The following is a 21569-nucleotide window of genomic DNA, read 5'->3' as shown; positions in this document are numbered from 1 at the left end:
AGGAAACCTAGGGCACAGGAAAGTCAAGTAAGTTGTTGGTTAGGCAACTTAGCAAGTGGCTATGCTGTGGTTCAAGATTACACAGTATAATCTTGGGTCCATGCCCTTAACTACTGTCCTACATGACGTCTCAAAATAATGACTGATTTCTTTTGTTCATCTCAGTTTGTTGTGGTTCATTGCATGAGTCCAGTTCTATATTAGCTAAGGAAGCATAGTGTAAATCCATATATTCAGATAAGTCTTTATGAGGCAGTCTACTATTTAATTTATTTACTGAAATCTTACAGCAGTTGCTGAAAACCAATTGAATACAAATGAATATTCTCAGTCTGCTTGTCTTCCCTGAGTTGCATTTTGTGACTGAAGAATGAACATGGTTTATTAAAAAAGGAACATGATTTATATTACAATCAATACAATGATAGAAGAGTTTGTGTAAAGCATTTTTGGAAAACAGTTTATTGTCGTATCAGCATTCTCTATGTACAACTCCTTAAACATCTGTGCATATTTCTGGTATTTTTCCTTTCACTGAAGTTTCCATTGTGTGTGTGTGTGTGTGTGTGTGTGTGTGTGTGTGTGTGTGATTCTGTGTCTATCTTAAAATCTTCATGATTCTTTGCTTTTTTAAACTTTTCTTTTTATTTTTTCCATAAATCTTACAGGAAAATTATGCACAAGAATTAGATAAAAAATATTGCCTTGTCTATTAGTCTATTTATTCTGTCACATGATTATTTTAGTGCGTTTGAAGCACTATTTTGGAGCCAGACATAATCACATTCTGTAGTTCCTCACCTTATTAACTGACAGCGCACTGTTCCTATTAGACAATTGATCTTGGGCAGAATAAGCCATTAAAAACAGTACTAATTAGCTGAAGAGAGGAGACTGCATTGTAGGCTGCCTCACTTCCTTTTATGCTTAGGGAAGTTGATGTTCCAGACAAATAATAATTGATATGTAGTCTGCCTTAATTGTGGTTGTTAACAGCCAGTATTATAATGACAGGCTGACAATTTCTGTCTAGCCTTTTGAATGCTTATTTCAGAATTCAAGAACCACTGGGGAATCTTTTTGGTTAACTTGAACTTCATAGACTGCATTTTATAGTGTGCCTGAAATCAAGACTCCACAGAAATCCCAGTTTATGAGTCGTTTAATACATATCTTCAGATATCAGGTGTTTATCCCAAATAAGGATGGTACCCAAAACCATATGGATAAGAAGTGGTTGGGGGTTAAAGAATAAATGCATGTGCACACACACACACATGTGCACACACACACATACCACAAACTATTTTATTTCTGAAAGATTTTAAAAATCTGAAGATTTTGTCTCTATCAGTGATAGTATAATGCTGTAAGCAACCTCATAATAGTAAAATTTCTTTGGTTCTTTTCATTCTTGATAACAAACATTAAATTTCTATGTGTATTGCAATTTTTCTTGAGTTCAGGAAGCAACTATTAAATGTTTGATAAAATCTAAATGTCAGTTTGAGCATCACATTACTCCTTCATGCCTAAGTCTACTATTAAATGGGAATACAATAAGTTAATTGTCTCAGGGGACAGTTTTGCCACAGCATGAAACGATTTAGAAACATATCCAGTTTGTTGTTGTCCCCAGAAGACCTTGTTTAGCCTTTCAACAGAAGGAATGCTTTGAAAATTATGATAGTCCTGTGTTACAGTGAGGTCAAAGAAAAGGATGCCTGTGACAATGGTGACTTGCTTGGGAATCCCGGCTAATCTATGAACACAAGAACGGAAAGAACTGGCTTTTCAGAACCTTTGCACCTCTTTATCCTATGCTTCTGTGCCCTAGTTGTTGGGAAGTTCTGAGGTAGTGTTTTCTAGGAATAAGTGTAGTTTACTGGATTACAGAGATCATCTCCTGCTTCACTGTGACAAAGAAGCACCCTAAACCCTGCCATCAACAGATAGTGCAAGCATCCCACTGTTAGCTACCCTCAAGTATTTCTCCTCACTTTAAGAATATCAGATCTTTTCTTTTACAGTAAGGTGTGAGCATGTGTGCATGTATATGTGTGTGTGTGCACATCTGTGTGCATGCATGCATGTGTGTGTGAGGGTTCATTTTTACTCTTCCACTTATCTTTCCGATTTTGTTATTGCTACTGCATCCTTTGTTTGTTCAATGTCATTGTCTCTTGAAGACCTAGCTATGTTGTGCATTTTCTGTGTTACTGTAATGAAACCCTGTTGCTGAAACCAACTTTCCTTGCTTTTGCATCCTATCAATTCCTTTTCTTTCAGTAGCAGTAAATTAGAGAAGTCCACTTTTAAAAGTCTTTAATGACTTTTTCATGCAAAACTGAATGTCAGAGGTAATAATATAAAAATGCACATAATATTTTAGAATCATTCTCACACTAGAAGCATAAATTTTTTATAGTTTGATGTGTATCTGTTTTTAATAAATGTTTTATTTAAGAACTGTTTTGAAGTTTCAGGAAAAATTTAAAAATAGTATAGAACATTCAGATATACTTAACATTATTTCCTCTGTAGTTAACAGCTTATTTTGATAGTGCATTTGATACAATTAATGAAACAAAATAGATTCCTTATCATTATTTCACAATTTATCCAGTTATCCTTGATGTTTACATTATTTTTTGACTATTCCAAGATTCCATGAAGGATAACACATGATATTTAGTGGTAATTTCTTGTTGGTTCCTCTGGGTTGTGTGACCTTTTTTTATGCTTTTTGACTGAGACTCTTTAGAAATACTGATCATAAATATTGATTGTGTACGAAGTTCCCATTTGGAATAAATTGATATTTTTCTCCATATATACAACAAGGCTTTATTTAGTGAAAGAATAGCACAGAGGTAAAATACTATTCTTATTACAGCATATCAATGGTGCACAATATCAATATAGTTGATCATTGTTGATTCTGACCTTGGTTACCTAGCTGAGGTAGTGTTTGTCTGATTTCTCTACTGTAGAGTTAGTTTTTCCCTTTATCTACACTATCTTTTAGAATAAATTCACTATGTATAACTTTTAATTGAGTAGATATCCTTTGAGAAGGGGTATCTATATAAAAAAAGTTAGAATATGTCTTTATTCTTTTCTCCCTGTTTCTTTTTTTCTTCCTTCTTTTCTTTTCTCTCTCTTTCTTTTTTTCTTTCTTTCTTGCTTTCTCTCTCTCTCTCTCTCTCTCTCTCTCTCTCTCTCTCTTTCTTTCTTAATTTTATATCAAATCTCAAAGAAGCTGGGTGTGGTGGTGTATGCCTCTAATGCCAGCACTCAGCACTCAGGAGGCTGAGGCAGGAGGATTGTAGCAAGTTCAAGACCAGCCTGGGCTACAAAGTGAGCTGAAGGCCAACTTGTATAGGGAAGCCTTGTCTCATAAAGAATAAATAAATAAATAAATAAATAAATAAATAAATAAATGATTTCAGAGAGTTTTTTACTTTTAACATATTGTGAAAATTTTACTCCCATTTTCTAAGTTTCTGAAACTACAAGATTCTTCAGGTTTACCTGAATTGTGCCTGTTTCACTCACAGAAGTACTCACTTCTCCAAGGACTTCTGCTAAGTTTTATTTTAGAATGGCATCAGAAACAGTGATGGAGATTAAGGTTCTCATTGTCACAAGGGTGTCATTTCTTTAAGACTTTTTTGCCTCACAAATCAAAGAATGGTAAATGCATATACTAACCTGTAAGTGCACATATATATGGGTATTTCTACACACAGCAATGTAAGTTAAGGTAAGCATGACTTCATACTGATGTCTCTAGCCATAATTTATTAAGTACTGCAACTTTTATATCCTCACTTGATAAAAACCTCTCCCAAAATGAGTTACTGAGTCTATTCCAGTTGTTAGTTCAGCAGTGCTGCATTCAGTGGTCAATCTATCCAAACAGTTCTTAAGTATTCCTCTTTGCAGAAGCCATCTAACTTCCGCTAAGAAAACGTGTAAATTCTTCATCTTAGTTTTCTAGCCTACTTCAGTGAGGCTCCAGCATTTTATATTTCTATGTGTACGTACAAATTATTTAAAATATCAGTCATAATTGATCTATGTGATAGAGCATGCTTAATCACATAATGTAGGTACTAAAAACTTGCATAATGAATTGATTTTTAAAATATTTTTTATAAATACTAGAAATATCTGAGCATATTACTAGTGTGATAATTCAATATTAATTGACTTACTCATGGATAGTATTGTTATACGCTTGTGTCTGAGAAATGGAAAGACTTTAGAAACCACCAACTCTGTATTCTGATTTATGTATTTATTCTTCTTATATAATCCCCAACTAGTTATCCACATGCTACTGAAATATCTTCAGTTTATTTTAATAAGCATCCCAAAACAGCTTTTCTATTTTTTCTATGAAATTCTCTTTTCTGATGATATAAGATATATTGGATTTTGTTTATAATTATGCAACTAAAAGATTTATGAATATAGACATTTCTTTTTAAAATTGTAATGTAATTTTATTTTTATTTGTACACATTTGCAGTACATAATAATTAAATTCATTGTAAGAAACAGGTCCACGTGCATAACAAATCTCAATTCTTATTTTACACTCTGTTAACACTCCTCAACTATTTAAACTTAAAAGGAGCAGGACAATTGTCTGTAAGTCACCTCGTTGTCAACAAGAAATTAAACATATTTTCATATTTACAGTTTGAGTTGTCACAAGATTAAGAAATTAAAATGAAGACATACTTCAGTCATTGTCAGATTGCTTTTGCCTTCTTTTGAGCATAATAATGAATTAAAAGGCATTTATGAGAAATTGTGAGGGTCTGAAGTTCTCAGAAAGATTCCAAACACAAAAATAAATCTTACAATAGCCAAAAGATGAAGATCTATTCATTCAAATAATATGGAGATCATTGAAATGTGTTTAAATATAATTTTCACTTCAGACCATTTCCTTGGCAATTAATGAAAGCAAGAAATTTAATACTTTGCAAAAATATTTACATTCAGATATCGTATAGAGTTGAATTATTTCAAATCACATTGTCCTATTTCTTCAAAGAAATACATTCACTAAAAAGAAGAATGAGATAAATGCTTGGACAGGAGTAAAGAAAATCTCATTTCTCAGGACAGTACTCATTGACCGCTCTCAAAGTTGATTTATTAAATAGAAAAATTTTAGTCTGCCTTCATTTGTTCATGACTAACAGGGACTTTACTAAAATAGTGGCAGACAAAAGGGGAAGACACAAAGAACCGTGGCTTGGTCATTTCCTCTTTTCAATCTTCCCTTATATTGGAACCTCAGTGACAACTAATTTGAGTTGAAGCAGTCTAAGGAAGCTGTTTTCAGTCCTCTGCATTACTTTCTGGGCCTTTATGTGTCCTGTTTGTATTTGCGAAAACATATGTATTAAAATACTTTTATACCAGGAATCATAAGACTTATGTTTTAATTTCAGTTTCTTCATTTATGGAATTATTAGCTAATAACAAAATCTGGCTGGTTCATAATGACAGAGGATAAAGCACAATCTATAAATTGTATTTAGTGACACGTGTGTTTCCAGGCATTGTATTAAATTGAGGTGTTCAAGGAGTAAATGGAATTGTCTTCAAAGTTGTCCTTTCGAATATAGGAGTCAAATCTACAAAAAAAAAATTATTGTGTGACAAATATTATAAATATTCTCAGCAGAGTAATGCCATCTATAGAAGTTTGGACAATTAAACAAAAGAAGGATTTGGACAATTAAACAAAAGAAACAGTAGTATAAGAACATGTGAAATGTAGATTACATGGCCTTAGAAATGATACTCACCCTAAACTATATGGACTTAATTCTATAGCCACCGAGTAGTTACTAAGGAATTTGAGAAATGTTTTTGAATTTGATAGTGGTGAAGACATGGAATTTTGGGAAGAGAGTGTTGGGATCCTGAAAAGTATTAGTTTGGAGAACTTTTTCCACATTCATTTGAATAAGAAAGATACATGCATTGTGTGATATTGCTCTCACTTTATAAAGGATTTTTAAGAGCCTGTAAAACAAAAGATGCAAAAAGAGCTTTTAAGATATAAATTATTTTCTTTGGTTTTATTATAAGCTACTAGCACTAAGCTCTCATATTGAACTGTATCAAGTTTTGAGATATAACTTGCTTGTCCAAGTTTTTGGTGATGATGCCTCTCTTTTACTTGATATATGTAACATTAATTATATATCATATACATCATTAATAAAAAACTTTTTAAGAATTCAAAAGTTGTTCTAAACATTAGTATCACTTGCTTTGCATAGCATCAATTTACCAAGGTGGTTCCAATTGCCTGACACTGGGACAAGTGCCTATCTTGTGGATAGCCATGTAAGGCATTGCCAAATTCTTAGAAATTTAGGTAATCTCAAGGTGTGGACGATTGATGTTTTTACCAAACAGAAATCCTCAGACATAAACTGAATTAAGACATCATATTTATCATTGACTTAATGTCACTTCTTGACCTCTGCCAACAGAACTGGTCACTTTCTATTCTTTATTAACAATGTTCTGCTGTTATATTATGGCATTACTTACATTCTTCTAATTTGATAAATCACCAAATTTATATTGAGTAGCAGCAAGATGTCAAGCATTGTGCCAGGCACAAGATACACAACACTGACAGAATTTGCAGTGGTTTCTTCCTTCCTGTGAATAGTCTTAGATCCTGCTGACTTGTCCTGCCTTTGAATACACAAAATAAAGCTTCTTGTCATAGGGTTTAGAATTGATTCACACATACTATATGCTAAATACATAGATTCCTTATCAATAAATAAAAGGATAAATGAAATTATTTAAGTAAAATAAAGCTAGTGATCCTTTTAACAGGATGAATGTTCAAAATGATGATGCTGGGAATAAAATGATTTAGATTTACTTATTTATTTAGTGCTTCAAGACAGGGTCTTGCTGTGTAGTTCGGGCTGACCTTGAACTCACTGTGTAACCAAGGCTGGCCTGGAACTTGCAGTGATCCTCCTGTCTCTATCTATTGAGTGCTGGAATTATAGGTCTGCACCACCACACCTGGCTAATTTATTCTTAAATGTACTTTTTTTGAATTAAGATTTGCCTTTGGAAATTAGTGATTTACTATTAAAGAACAAGTAAAATATTTTGCCTTTGAAATTTTCTACATGCTTTTATTCAAAAATTTCAGATGTATTTTTATTTTTTGCAAATGATCATGCCCATGTAATATTATTATTTACTTTATCAACATAAGCTAGTGAAAACAAAACAATATCAGTAATAAGGGTTAAACTTATTGAGAAAGGTAAATATTTTTAATAATATTTATAATGACTTTTTGAAAGAGAAGTTTCCTATTTTAGTTAATACCAAAGTAAATAGAGGAATATATCATCAGAACTTTATATTGGAATTACACATTTTGGTACAACATGAAAAAAATGACAAGAGAGAAGTTGAAATGTACTGAAAATTCACAGAAACACTGGAAAGAAATTAAAAGAAAATGTAAGATAGTATTCAAAATGATTAGTGCTAAAATAATTATTTCACATATCTGGAATGAAAAATAATACACAACTCTAAAGCCAAATAGAAAGTGAAGTCATGAGTTTAATCCCTATTACCAATAAAATAACATATAAAAATAAAAAATAAAGTCAAATATAAGAACAGTATGTTACATTCTTCTTCCTCAAATGCATTGTCAATTCAGATCAGTTGTTAAGGGTCCTCTTAACCTAATTTTTTGTGTGTGCATGTGTGTGTGCAAGCGTGCATGTGTGTGTTTTGTGTGATTAGTCAAGTGAAACTGGAAAGCCTCTTCCTTTTCCAAGTATAGTCTTGTCCTGATCTGTTTCATCTGGGGAGAACTTTCCCATCTTGATTAGTTCTACCTGAAGAGCAAGAGTGAGCGCAGGAACAAGATTGAAAATGAGAGAAACTAAGAGTAAAAACAAAGCGAAGCACTTTTTTTTTTTTTGAGCCAGTGTAATTAACATCTGATTCTATTGGAAACATGATGTATTATTTGCTTGTGTTGCTAAGAAAACATAAATTATTCACTAAGGAATTAAAAAATATTTTCCTGTCCTAAATTTACTTTAATACTGCTGGTTATTGACTTTGGTTGAAGCAGTTATGAGCAGGTATCTGTATCACTATAAGTTATTTCATGAGCTGTAACAAACACTGTGACACATAGTTTATTGAGAAAATTTAATTTAATTTAATTTTACTTTGAACATTAAAAACTAGTAAAAGAATGCTATACTATCGGAATTCTGTGTGGGATACACTATTATTTTCTGATTGGTATTTTAAGTAATTATTTTACACTTAAAATATGTGTACTCTATATATTTGTAATAAATGACTTCGGTCCTTTTGGATGTTTCTACAAATTATTTACAGAAGTTTGCAATGAAAATTTAAAATGCCAAAGTAGCCAATGAAAAATTTACTCATTCATCAAACTTTCATTGTATTTGTGATATGTGTTGAACACTGCAGGCAGAGTTAAAGGATTAAATGTTTGGAAAAGAAATTGCTTGTGTTGTCACGGAACTATATTTAGTAGCAGAGCCAAAATGTGTGCATGCATAACCATAAAATAAAGCAGGACTATTCCTGACAAGTATGAAAAAATAATGCACTGCATTGAGCATGTTTACATTTTTTATATTATGAAATATTTAAAATATGCAGTGAACAATAGACATTTATGTTTATATTATCTAGATTTATCAAATGCTGGCATTTTGACTTATTTACTACGAGTTCTTTTACTTTTAGTGCTACATGAAGCGCTGAAAGTTATTCTCAATCTCATTCTATTTCTCTCTTTTTTCAAGGTAACTTTTGATTTGAAATTGATATGTATCTTCTCCTATATTGTTTCAATATATTTATTACATATTACATATTTATTACAACCCAACAACAATAGTCATATGTGTATTTTAAATGTTAACATAAATACTAAATTTTGTGTATTTTTTGACTACTTTTCCTGGAATATTGTTTCTTAAACCTAGTTTTTTCTTCAGTGCTTAACATTTTATTCAAGATACTTTTTGTAAGCTGCATTCACTCTGTTGAGCAAAAATCTATACCTATTGCTTGTACCTACCTAGGAACTTGGCTGACATTGCTTAATAAGAGAAAGCATTTATTCATTTTTTGCTCTGTGGCAAATGTTGTTCTAAATATTTCATGTAGTAAACCATATAGCGTTCATAATCAATCTATAAATTAAATGGTATTAACATGTTTATTTTAGTGAAATGAAGACATTTCTTTGCCCAAAGGTATGACTCTAGTAAGTGACTTATCATCTGTTGAATTTTGATAGTATGGTTTTAAAACCCAACTCATCAGTAATCAAGGTAAATAACTTCATATTTATTAATTTTTTATTTTTATTTTCCCCAAATATGAGTCATCTTGTATCTTTTAATGATTTATTGTATGGAAGATTTTATGTTTTAAAAATCAAGTTGTCAATTGTTTCCTTTTTATTAATTACTTTTTTATCTTACTCAGGAAATGTTACTGTATATTTCCTGTTCAAATATATAATATTCCTTTCTGTTATTTTTATATAATAACATCAAATAAAATAAGAATTAGCAAGTTATTTCTGTACTTTATTTTCAAGTATAGTTGTAAATATGGGTGTTACTGTGCCAAAATCATACTATTTTAATTACTGATGGGAATCTTTCTAGAAGTTTGAAAAGTAAATTCTATTCTATTATTTTCTAATGGGAATTGTCTCACAAAATTTGTTTCATTCCTTTAATCTTCCATAAAAATCTTTTTAAAAAGTTTCACATGTTTTACATATAGTCTCCACATCATTTTACTAGATTTACTTCTAAGTATCTTATTTAATATTATTTCAATAATGAGTGCAATAAATTTTATTGATACTTTTGGACTGATTCATTTTTACTAGTACATAAGCAGCTTACTCTTTCTATATTGGTCCTGAATATGTGAAATTATTGACTGAATTATGTTATAATTTTGGGAAAATATAGAACAATGTTAAAATAATAATAATCATTACCTTATTTGGGGGATTAAATTGGTAGAATTAAGGGGACAGAAAATAACATGAATTTGAAAGAGTAATCAATGTTAAAGTATGTGAGGGTATTTTTGAAAAAAAATTAACATGTAACTTTATATTTTCATAGAATATATATTATAAAATTTAAAAATAACTTTTAGAAAAGAAGAAATGACTGACAATAGTAGAGAAGAAATTTTAAGAATTAAAAATAAATTTAAAAATTCAACTTATCAGTTAACTAAAATATAGAAGATAATATTGGGGCAAATAAAGTGATAAAATAAAGATAGAAGAAATATCTAACTATAATAAATTTTAACTTCTTTTCCTATCCTTATTCATTGTATTTCTCCTCATTATCTAATTGCTCTGGCTAATGTTTCCAGAATTATATTGAGTAGGAGTGATGATAGTGGATATCCTTATTTGTTCCTCATTTTAGATTGAAAGTTTTCAGGTTTTGTTTATTTAGTATGATTCTGGCTATTGGTTTGTCACAGATGGCTTTTATTAGATTGAGAAAAAGACCATCTATTCTGATTTTCTATAGGTTTATAAAAATGATTGAGTGTTAGACTTTATCAAAAGCTTTTTAAGTATCTTTTGGGATGATCATGTGATTTTTATCTGTGTTTCTGTTGATATGATATATTACATTTCTATTTATTTGCATATATTGAACCATCCCTGAATTCCTGGGATAAATCTGACTTGGTCAATGTATATAATCTTCTTGATTATACAGTAATAGTTATATAATATATTTGCTAATATTTTATTGAGGATTTTTGCATCTGTATTTATTAGGGAGCTTGGCCTATACTTTTCTTTTTTGGTTGGGTCTCTGGTTTTGGTAACAGGGTAATACTTGCCTCTAGGAATGAGTTAGGAGAATTGCTTCCCTTTCAATTTCATTAAGGAGTTGGAGGAGTGTTGGAATTAAGACTTTTATAAATTTCTTGTAGAATTCAACCATGAGTTCATCAGGACCTTTTCTTGGCTGGCAAATTTTTAATTACATTTTCAATTTCATTAACTGATATTTGGTTATGCAGAATTTTTATATCTTCTTGATAATTCATATATTTCTAGGAATCTGTGACATGATACTCTACATAGAAAACCTCAAATGTTCCACTAAAAGATTTCTGGAATTAAACAAATTTAATAGCACCACTGCATACAAAGTCAATGCGCAAAAATCAATAGGATTCCTGTACACAAACAATAAACTTTCTGAGAGAGAAATTAGAGAAACAACACCCTTCACAGTCCAAAAGATGAAATATTTAAGAATCAGTCTAACAAAGAAAGTAAAAGATCTATACACTTAAATTATAGTACTCTGAAGAGAGATTGAAGAGGATATCAGAAAATGGAAAGATATTCTTCGTTCACGGATTGGAAGAACCAACACTGTAAAAAGATTATACTCCCGAAACTGTTATACATATTTAATGCAATCATGATAAAAATACCATTAATATACCTCACAGATCTAGAGAAGACATTCTTAAAATTCATTTTGAAACAGAACAGGCCTACAATAACAATGGAAATCTTGGGCAACAAAGGAAAGGCAAGAGACAGCACAATCACTGACTTAAACTACAAAACTACCATGATAAAATCAGCATAGCACTGGGAAAAAACCAAAACAACAACAAAAAACCAAAAAAATTAAACCAAAAGAAAACAAAAAAGCAAAAAGAATTTTTAAGAAAGATTTGAGGATCAATGGAACAGTTTAGAAGATGTAGACACAACTACAAACAACTCAGCCATCTTCTCATTGAAAAATGGGGCAAACTTGTTTACTGAAAGAAAGCCTCTTTAATAAATGGTGCTGGAAAAACTGGCTTTCCACATGCTGAAGACTAAAACTAGGCTCATGTCTATTATCCTGCACTAAACTAAAGTCAATATGAATCAAGGATCTAAATATTAATGCAGAAACATTAAATCTACTGGAAACAAAGTAGTAGAAATATTGGTAGGGATAGGCAGATAGTTCATGAACAAGAATCAAACTGCATGGAAGCATTACAAAGGATCAACAACTTGAATCTTATTTTACTAAAAAATTTTGGCTGGGGATTTAGCCCAGTGGCCTAAGCACCTGCCTGGCAAGCATGAGATTGAGCTCAATCCCTGGTATTAAAAAAAAAAAAAAAAAAAAAAAAGATTTTCACATCAAAAGAAATCACCAACAGAGTAAAAAGAAAACCCACAGACTGAGAAAAAGTTTTATCTCTCTATTCCTCACATGAATGACTTCTATCTAAAACATATAAAGAATTGGGGAAAAAAACCTCTGAATTCAAAGACCCACTCCAAAAATGTGCATCTGACATGAATACAAACTTCTCAGAAGAAGAAATACAAATGGAAAATAAATACATGAAAAAAGTGTTCAGCATCATTGGTCATTTAAAAAATGCAAATTACAACAACACTGTGATTTGATCTCACTCTAAAAAGAATGACTATCATCAAGAAGTCAACCAATAACAGATGCTGATGGGAATTTGGGAAAAAGGAACCCAGTTCACTGTTGATGGGCGGTATAGATTGGTGCAACCACTGTGGAAATCAGTTTGGATATTCCTCAGAGAACTAGGATTAGAAGTCCATTTGACCCAGGTATTCTCATTTTGGGTATTTGCCTAGAAGAATTATAAACACAGTGATATATGTGCATCCATGATTATAGCAGCACAATTTGTAATAGTATAATCTTACAAACAACCCAAATACCCATAGAATGAATAAAAAAGATGTGGTATTTTAATACAATGGAGTACTACTCATCTATAAAGAAAGATAAACCAGAGGCTTTTGTAGGCAAATGAATGCAACTATAGACCATATTCATAGGTGAAATAAATCAAACTCATATGTGTAAGCATCTTACTGTCTCCTGGTACAAGAAACTGAAAGAGTAAATAAGTTCCAAAATATAATAGATGTAGTGAAAATAAACTATTCAAAAGGTTAAGAAAAACTAGGTTAGAGGTAAGGAACAAAGAAGGAAGGAAAAGCTATATATATCTATATATCTATACCTAGATGTATTTAGTATATAATATGTACTATATATATTTGCTAAAATAATTCATTTAAAGAAGGGTCTGTGCTTTTATTATTTGATCACTTTGTATACCTTTATCTTGCAATTGTAGCAACTACTTTAAAGATAACAATATACAATATAATAACAACTGTTAATTTCCTATTATCTTGTTTTGAAACTCTGTATCATTGTTTTTATTGTTTTCTTCTCTTTTTAAAATTAAAAGAATAGAATTTAAATGCATCAGCAGTATAATAGCCACAAACAAATGATCACATAACAATGCTTCTGGAATAAAAAAAAAATAAACAAGATGGAGCTTCACTTTTACCAAGGTTAATAATATATAATGAATTAATGTGATGCCCTGCACTCAATCTGAACAAACAAAAGTTTTCCATTCTTCTTTTCTTTCCCCTTTCATTTTCTTATGAATAATTCAACCCTAAATCTATGTAATTTCACAAGACAGGGGAAATCCCATAGCTGGAATTATGGGAATAGTTTGAATGTTGTAATAAAGGTGTGCATGTAGGAGTTTACCATGAAGAGGAATCAGAGCACAACCACAACAAGAAGGGTAACTATGTAAGTGTGAGGTTGATAGGTGGCAGGAGAGTAGACTGTTAAAACTTCAAGAATGAGGACAAGATGACTGTGAATAGGAATCAACTGTCCTTGGTGGTTAGAGTCCTGCTCAACTGGAGAGGTGATGCCTTCTCTTGATCTCTGAAGGCATGAAGTGAATGTTACATGGGACAGTTGATCCTGTAAAGCTTTAAAAATCTCAGGCAAACAGGGTCTGTGTAGTTGTCTGACCTCATGTGGATTGCAAGAGCAAGATGAGCAGATGCCCATGGAAGTGGTGGTTTAGTATTAAATGTGTAAACACTAGTATGATGATGAGGAGAACATTCCTAAGGAGGGGACACTGGTAAGAATAGGACATACATTAAATATAGCCAATTAATTAATCAAATTATAAATAATTAATTAAAATAAGCCAGAATTGGCATTGTAATGTCAGATTATAGTTTGCTGGCAAACTGGGGAAAATGGGAATTCTATGTTGAAATAGTTTAATAAAAGGTACGGAGCCTGACTTCTTGTGATATTCCTAAGCATATACAAGCTTACTGTAAATATCAGATAGACTAGATAGCCTTACCCAAGGAGAGTCACATCAGGCTGTAAGAGAGTGATTAACTCTCATAAAGATTTCAGCCCTCATGGGCTCCATTTGGCCCTGTCCTTTGTGCTGATACTAAATTATATAACCATTTATGTCATCCCTGCATTGAAAAGAATATTTTACATTAAATATTTAGGAAGAAAAAGAGATTTACAGTAATTTCTTTATAAAAATATATAATTTTTAAAAACATTTAAAATTTTTCTTCTATATTAATTATCATTTGATTCATCATTCACTTGTTAGTCTTTGGTTTCTTTAATGTGATTTTCTATTAACACAATTTAAAATGATGCTGGAGTCGTTTATCTGCAAAGAATATGTATGACAAATAAAAGTGCTTATTAGAAATATTAACAGTATTGTTTGCCATGTGTTTTGATTTGTTCAAATATATTTGATTACAGATATAAATTATATATACAGTTTAGGAAAAATGTAATTAATAATTTAAGGATTAATTGAGTCAAAATAATTTGTTTAATCTAACAATTTAATTGCAAGTTGCTCTGATATATGTACACAATGTAATAAATATTTAGCATGTGTTGAATGATACAAATAATATCAAAGAATTTAATGCTTTAGCAAATATTTGTGCATTAAATGCTTTTATTATTTGCTTAGGCATGAGTTAATTTGAGATAAAATGATTAAAACCTAACACAAACTCCATTTCTATGTTTGTGATTTTAAAGGATGCTGACGATGTAATGACTGTATCATGTAATTAAGTATGAATTAGAAATGCTCAGATTTGTCTGTTATTCATACACTCAATAGGTCATTAATTCCTACGAGTATCTATTACATAAGGATTAATCAACCCTTGAAGGGTTCTATAAAATCAACCTAACTGGAGTTAGCCATTCAGGATTTCAATTGTCCCTGCAATACTTGGTCTTCTGACCTCATTGACATTTTGCTGTAATTAAAAATCAAAAAGCCTATGACAGTAGCTAAAAGGGAAATCATCAACATTCACCTCAAGAATTTCTAGAATCAGCACAATATTCTTGCTTCTTTATGTTGTTCCTGCTGCTAGCTCCTTCTGAATATTCCTAACTCCGTTGCAATTTCTATAAGGGTCAGACATAGAGTCCTAGGAATGTTTCAACCATTAGCAATAAAATAATAACTATGGGTCATCTTTTGGTATTTCACAAATAAACTCAATACATCCCAATTTGACCAAAGCCTGACTATAGGTAAAGTTTTGCTTTAAGGCTGTGATGATACTGTACAACAGAAGAACATTTTTTTTTTCACAGAAAAGAACATAGAAAATTTTGCATTAGGAAGACTCTGGTCTCTACTCTATGCTCTTCCTTTGATCTATTTTGTTTCTCTATAAAAAGCTAACATTGTGAGTATAATAGCTTCCCTGAGAGTCCTAGCCATTTGTTAAATCTGATAGGTAGCTCTGTGAACACCCCAGACTTGTAGTTGTGTCAGAAGTGAGGCACATCTTGAGGACTGAGCACGTACAGCCTCACAACTGTGATGTTTGAGTAACTATGAAATCTGGGCCTATGTAAAATCCTGACATTTTTCTTGTCTTCTATTTGTCTTTCATATTCATTTGTTGTTAATCAGTGCAGATCTTGCTGATGTATCCAGAACAAACCTGTTCTTTAGTTCCTGTCACAGGTCTACTTGAGGACACCATTCTTTCTCAAACCAGATTGCAAGATAGCCTATAATAGATGTTTTGAATCTACTATGTCTTCTTCCAACTGCATTCTAAAGCTATGAATGGAAGTGATACTTCTGCAACATAAATTTGGTATGATTCTTGAAACTAATTTCCAAACACACATTGTCTTTCTGTGTAGTCCTTTCTTTCAAGGCATTTCATCACAAGGTCTCTGCTGTGCAGGAATTACACTTTTCATCTTACTATATTAAACTAGGTCATATCATTTGATTTTTAAATTGAAATGCAAGTATATGTGACCTTTTAATATTTCTGAGCATTAGTGTAAGTAACCATTGCATGGTTTTATGGTATCATTTACCTTTTGGCGCATCATAATAGATTTGTTATAGATAAGTGCTGGTTTTTATTTTGGATCCTAAAGAGAAAATGAAGGTGAATTGTATCTAATATTTAGCGTGTACATATTGAAAAAATAGTAATTTTCAATTGTGTTAAAAAAGCATTATATTACAAAATTTATTGCCACATAAATTAGTTCTAGAAGTGTGATGCTAATATAGTAGCAGTCAGAAAACAATAAGGTAAATGGCTTTGGTTTTCGGAAAGATAGAGGATTAAGGGAAAGCTATTATTAGATATTGGATTATAAGATATGTCTATGGTATGTAGTAGTTCTACAGTTATTATAGGTGACTATTGAAATAACTAGAAAAATACACTAAGTGAACTTCTGGCTATGCCTGGGTAAATTAGGGTACAAAATGCTATTTCCTTGCCTCCATTGGTATTAGCTATATTGTACATGGTTATAAGAAGAAGATGATCTGTGAATGGAAGTACAGTGGCAAAGGGCAAAACTGCAACAGAGATGAAAGAAAATACAGACAAAATAAAAATTTGATAAATCCGGGTGGAAGACATAACTGTTTGTCATCACCAAATAAGAAAAATAAATAAAAGATAGTAAAGTATAAGTGAAAACAATAAAGGACATTTAATTTGGGTTTTTCTTGCAAGTACCCTGTTAACCATCTTTGGATTCAGGAAAGAGAGATCAGGAAATGAATTGCCTTCAGACCTATAATTCTGAATGCTAAAATAAAATGTGTGTCTTGAAAAATATTGTGAGTCAGGTGTAATTCCAGTACTTGGGAGACTGGGGCAGGAGGATTGCCATGAGTTTAAGGTCAGCCTGGGCTTCACCTAGTGAGTTCAAGGTCAGTCTGAACTAGATAGCAAGACCCTATCCCAAAAACTAATAACAAAAAAAAAAAAAAAAATATTGTGGCCCGACTACTAACATAAAGAATGTGTTACAATCCAATAGATAAAAAGGCAAATACTGTTTTGAGAAACTATCACTTTTTATTATGTCATGTCTGTAATACATGTAGCTACGTTTGAGACCATTAGTGATACTGTACTTTTCATCCTTCTGTAATCAATCATCAAACACAAAATACGCTCAAGGCAACAGTTTTTCCCCAGTAGAAGGCAAGATGCACAAAAGTATGATTCTTATAAGAAAAGAAAAAAAAATAGAACTTCCATTTGTCTAACCATCCTGTTCCTGTGTTTTTCTTTTTTTCTTGATTATAATATAAGCAGTAAGAATTTAAGTAGATCATGTTTGTCAAACTGAGCTGTAAGGCCAAGATTAGACTTTTTCAAGCCTGGATTTTCAGAGTAGGGAATAAGGTAGAGGTGATGAGCGGGGGAAATGCCCAGAAGTTTACAGAGGATCTTGGCCATTTGCTGGCCAGAAAGTGCACAGAAATATGATGCCTACTGGAGAATAGCTGTGCTGAGGACAAGGGCTGGAGAACAGAAATACCAGAAATGAAAATAGAATTGGAGTCTAGCTAAAGAGATATTGCTAAGTGAGTACTTTTCGCATGCCATTCAGTCCAGTTATGGTTTATATCTAAAGAATTTACCAAAAAGTCTTCATGCGTTCAGAGATGGGGTTTTGGAAGGTGCTGTAGATATCCTCCTGTTAGGAGACAGGGTCTGGTTAGGAGGGATCAGTCAGTCCATTTGGGGAGTAACTTGAAAGGGTGTTAGCTCAGTCCTCAGATCCTCTCACCTGTCTGCTTCCTGGCTGCTCTGATGGAGCAGTTTTCCTCATCCCAGGCCCTTCCACCTTTTATTCTTTAGAGCCAGCAGACCATGGACAAAACTGTGAACAAAAATAAGCCTCTTCTTTTTAAACTGTGGATGTCTGATGTTTATCCCAGCAATGGAAAGTCACTAGGAGTTCCAAGAAAGATCAGCCTTAGACCATGCCCTAGGACTAGTTACAAAATAAATTTATACCTAGTATATCCAAGGAAAAAATTTTTTGCAAGATCAAAAGGAATAGCCAATGGTTTAATTTTCTATCAGCATAAAACTCAATATTTTTAGAGGCTTACAAGACAATCTAAACTTGTTTAAATACAATATTTATGGCTTCCAAAATACAATTATCTTTTATGTTTTTTTAAATGGATTTTTTTATTTTTTCAGGTTTGGTGCTGATGACCGAACCCAGGGCTTCCAGCTTGCTAGGTAAGCGTTCTACCACTGAGCCAAATCCCCAGCCCCTCCAAAATACAATTAAACACACGTGTAGGTCAAAATAATCAAAAAGTTGCATCCATCATAAAGTAGAAAAATTCAAGTGAGACATACTTTAAAATGACCCAGGTGTTATTTGCTGAACATGAACCCTAAAACAGCTTCAATAAATATATATCACAGGAAAATATGCACATTTGAAGAGATAGGAAAATTCAGTTAAGAAATAGAAATTGTATGAAAAAGGAAACATTAAAAATTATATCACTGAAAATTATAGAATCTGAAGTAAATAATCACGAGATGGCTTATATCAGATGTAGCCCTAAAGAACAAAAGCTTTGAATTGAATATAGACAGACTAAACTTACACCATCTGAAGAAAACGGAAAAATTTAAAAATAAAACATATAGAGAATTATGATACAATATGAGGTGTTTTGGAAATATGTAATTGGTGTCTCAGAGGTTATATAACGTGATGTAAAAAAATAATTGAAAAACAACGACAAATTTCCCAAATTTAGTAAAATAATCCCATCATTCTACAAACATAGGAGTCTCATTAAGCTCCAAAAATGACAGCTACAAAAATAATCACACCTATACACATCAAAATTATCAGAATAACAAGCAAAGCAACCAGAAGATAAATGCAAACATAAAGAGAATGACAATGTGAACAACGGCTGATTTCATATTGAATGAGTTCTTCCTATTAACAAAATATCCAAGTTTTAAGTAAAGAATCAACCATAACAGTGCCATGCTGTACTATGTTGGAGTTTAAGGGAAAATCAGTTGTAATATCTACCTGATTTTTTCCTCCTTTGTATGTTGAAAGAATTTTTTTCTGTTAACTCTTTTAATCTTATCTGTCTCTATTTCCATCTACATCTCTATCTCTTTCTGTCTCTTTCTCTGCATCTCCATATCTCTGGGTCTCTATTTGTATTTTTATCTCTGTCTCTAACTTTATGTAGCTCTGTCTCCATCTCTACCTTTTTCATGTATCTGTTTACTGCTGCCTATTTACCTCAGAGTTTCTGGCTGCACGGTTTCTCACAATCATTAGTTATTCAATATTATATTTAATAATAGTTTATCTTTGACTGATAAGATTATTCAAGAGCTCTATTTGTGTGATCCCTGTTTCAATATATTTTCCTGAAAGATCTCTAATAAGCTCGTGTTTTGATTACATTATATGTCATTGTTGTCTATATTGGATGGTATTTTGTTTTTATGCATCTAATCAGGTGTAGCTTCATTATAGGACGAGTGGTGTCATGTCAAAAATTGTTGTCCTTGTTAGATTCTATTAGTGTCAGAGATTGAAATGCAGTAAATATTTTATTGACAAACACAGGAAAATATGTATAGGAAATCTGTAATGAATAGTACAATAATCTAATACTGGATTATCTAATTATACTGATTTGTAATCCTAGTGTATGATACTTTACATAAATTTAACATTTCCTTCAATCAAAGAATAATTACACATTTATATTTCACTTAAAAATAAATGAAAATTTGTTTATTTTATGTTCAGTTGAAAACGAACAAATCTGTAAATTTTCTAAGCTTATTCATCTAGTGATTAAAACCTAAAGATCTGAGAATTGATAGAGTTGAGTTTGAAGGTACTGACACTTACCTTTATTTATTTATTTTGGATTTTCTAAAATGTCATAATAAGATATGATAATAAGATGCATTCTAAGGTACAGTGCCTAACTAGTGTAGTTATGAAAACTGAATTCACTATTATATTTGCATCAGTATAAATATATTGCCTTGTGCAGAATAAATCTTGCATTGATTTGCTGTGATTCTTACATCTATTGTGAACTGCACAGGGCTTTGTCTCTCATGACTTTGCCATGATGATTGTAATTGAATTTGGCACATTGTTTTCTGTAGTTACAAGGTACTTTTTTGTTTATACCTAAGCTGTTCCTCTGGCTTTATCTCCCAACTATTTTATATGTAAATGTTGCAAGCATAATATAAATGTATAACATTTACTAAATACTCCTAGATATTTTTGTGCATATTTCTTTTCTGATTTGGTCTTTTATTTTCTTCTTTCCTTTATATCACCTCCTTCCTTATCTTCTACCCCACCGAGTCAAGTGTCAGGAACTCTCTAGATAAGTTATTCTAATGGTCTCCAACTTTCTGTATGTTTATCATTTACTGCTCAATATTTTGTGTTTCTGTCAGTACAAAGGCCAAAGCTTGGTGCTTATCAAGGCTGTCACAGAGCAGACCTACAGTGAGTGAATTAGAAAGAAATTAAAAAGAAGGAAGGATAGAAGGCAAGAAACTAGGATGAGAGGGAAGAAAGGAGAGGAGGAAGAATAGAAGGAGGGAAGAAAGCAAAAGGGAAGAAGAAAGTCAACTGTGAGTAACCACTGAGCTTTTTTTTTGATTATTGTTTTGCCTTTTCCTGACTGTCATGTAGTTGGAATTATAGACCTACGTAACTTTTTTGGATTAGTTTCTTCTTACTTAGAAATATATATTTAAGTTTCCTCACTTTTTGTGGCTTGAATTTTGGTGGTTCTTTTTAAAATAGTATTCTTTTGTGTGGACATACTCTATTTTGTTTATCTGTCCGCCTATTGACGGATGTTTTGTATGCTTTCATATTCTGGCAAATATAAGTAAAGCTGCTCTCACGTGCAGCTTTTTATGTGCACATTTTAAAGCATATTTTCATGAATATTGATATGTATAGACCAGCTGGATTTTATAGTAAGTATATATTTAACTTTACAAGCAATTACCAATCTGTCTTCTATAGCAATTACACAATTTTGCTTTTTTAAGCAATGATATTTAAGAATTTCTCACTTTCCTTGTCATCTGTAGAACTTGGTGTCATGTTAAAACATGTTATTGAGACACTTGTTTATATCATTTTTAATTATGTTATTAATTTTTTATTTTTGAGTGTTAACAATTT

At 31.6% G+C, this 21569-nt stretch overlaps 1 long non-coding RNA gene across 1 annotated transcript in view; it reads left to right on the top strand.

The window, feature by feature from the left end:
* LOC134477776 (uncharacterized) overlaps window positions 1-20999 on the top strand; it is a 30530-nt gene extending 9531 nt beyond the window's left edge. The window contains exons 2-3 of the long non-coding RNA XR_010049964.1: window positions 18545-18586; window positions 20825-20999. This is a non-coding gene — a long non-coding RNA (uncharacterized LOC134477776). The remainder of the gene's footprint in view (window positions 1-18544; window positions 18587-20824) is intronic.
* Window positions 21000-21569: the final 570 nt, after the last annotated feature.

The sequence above is a fragment of the Cavia porcellus genome, unplaced genomic scaffold (genome assembly GCF_034190915.1).
Source record: "Cavia porcellus strain 051 isolate PalLab524CR breed Dunkin Hartley unplaced genomic scaffold, mCavPor4.1 scaffold_10, whole genome shotgun sequence".
NCBI classification, from domain to species: Eukaryota; Metazoa; Chordata; class Mammalia; order Rodentia; family Caviidae; genus Cavia; species Cavia porcellus.
Note: the sequence above shows the minus strand (reverse complement) of the source record. Positions and strands in the feature narration are given on the sequence as shown.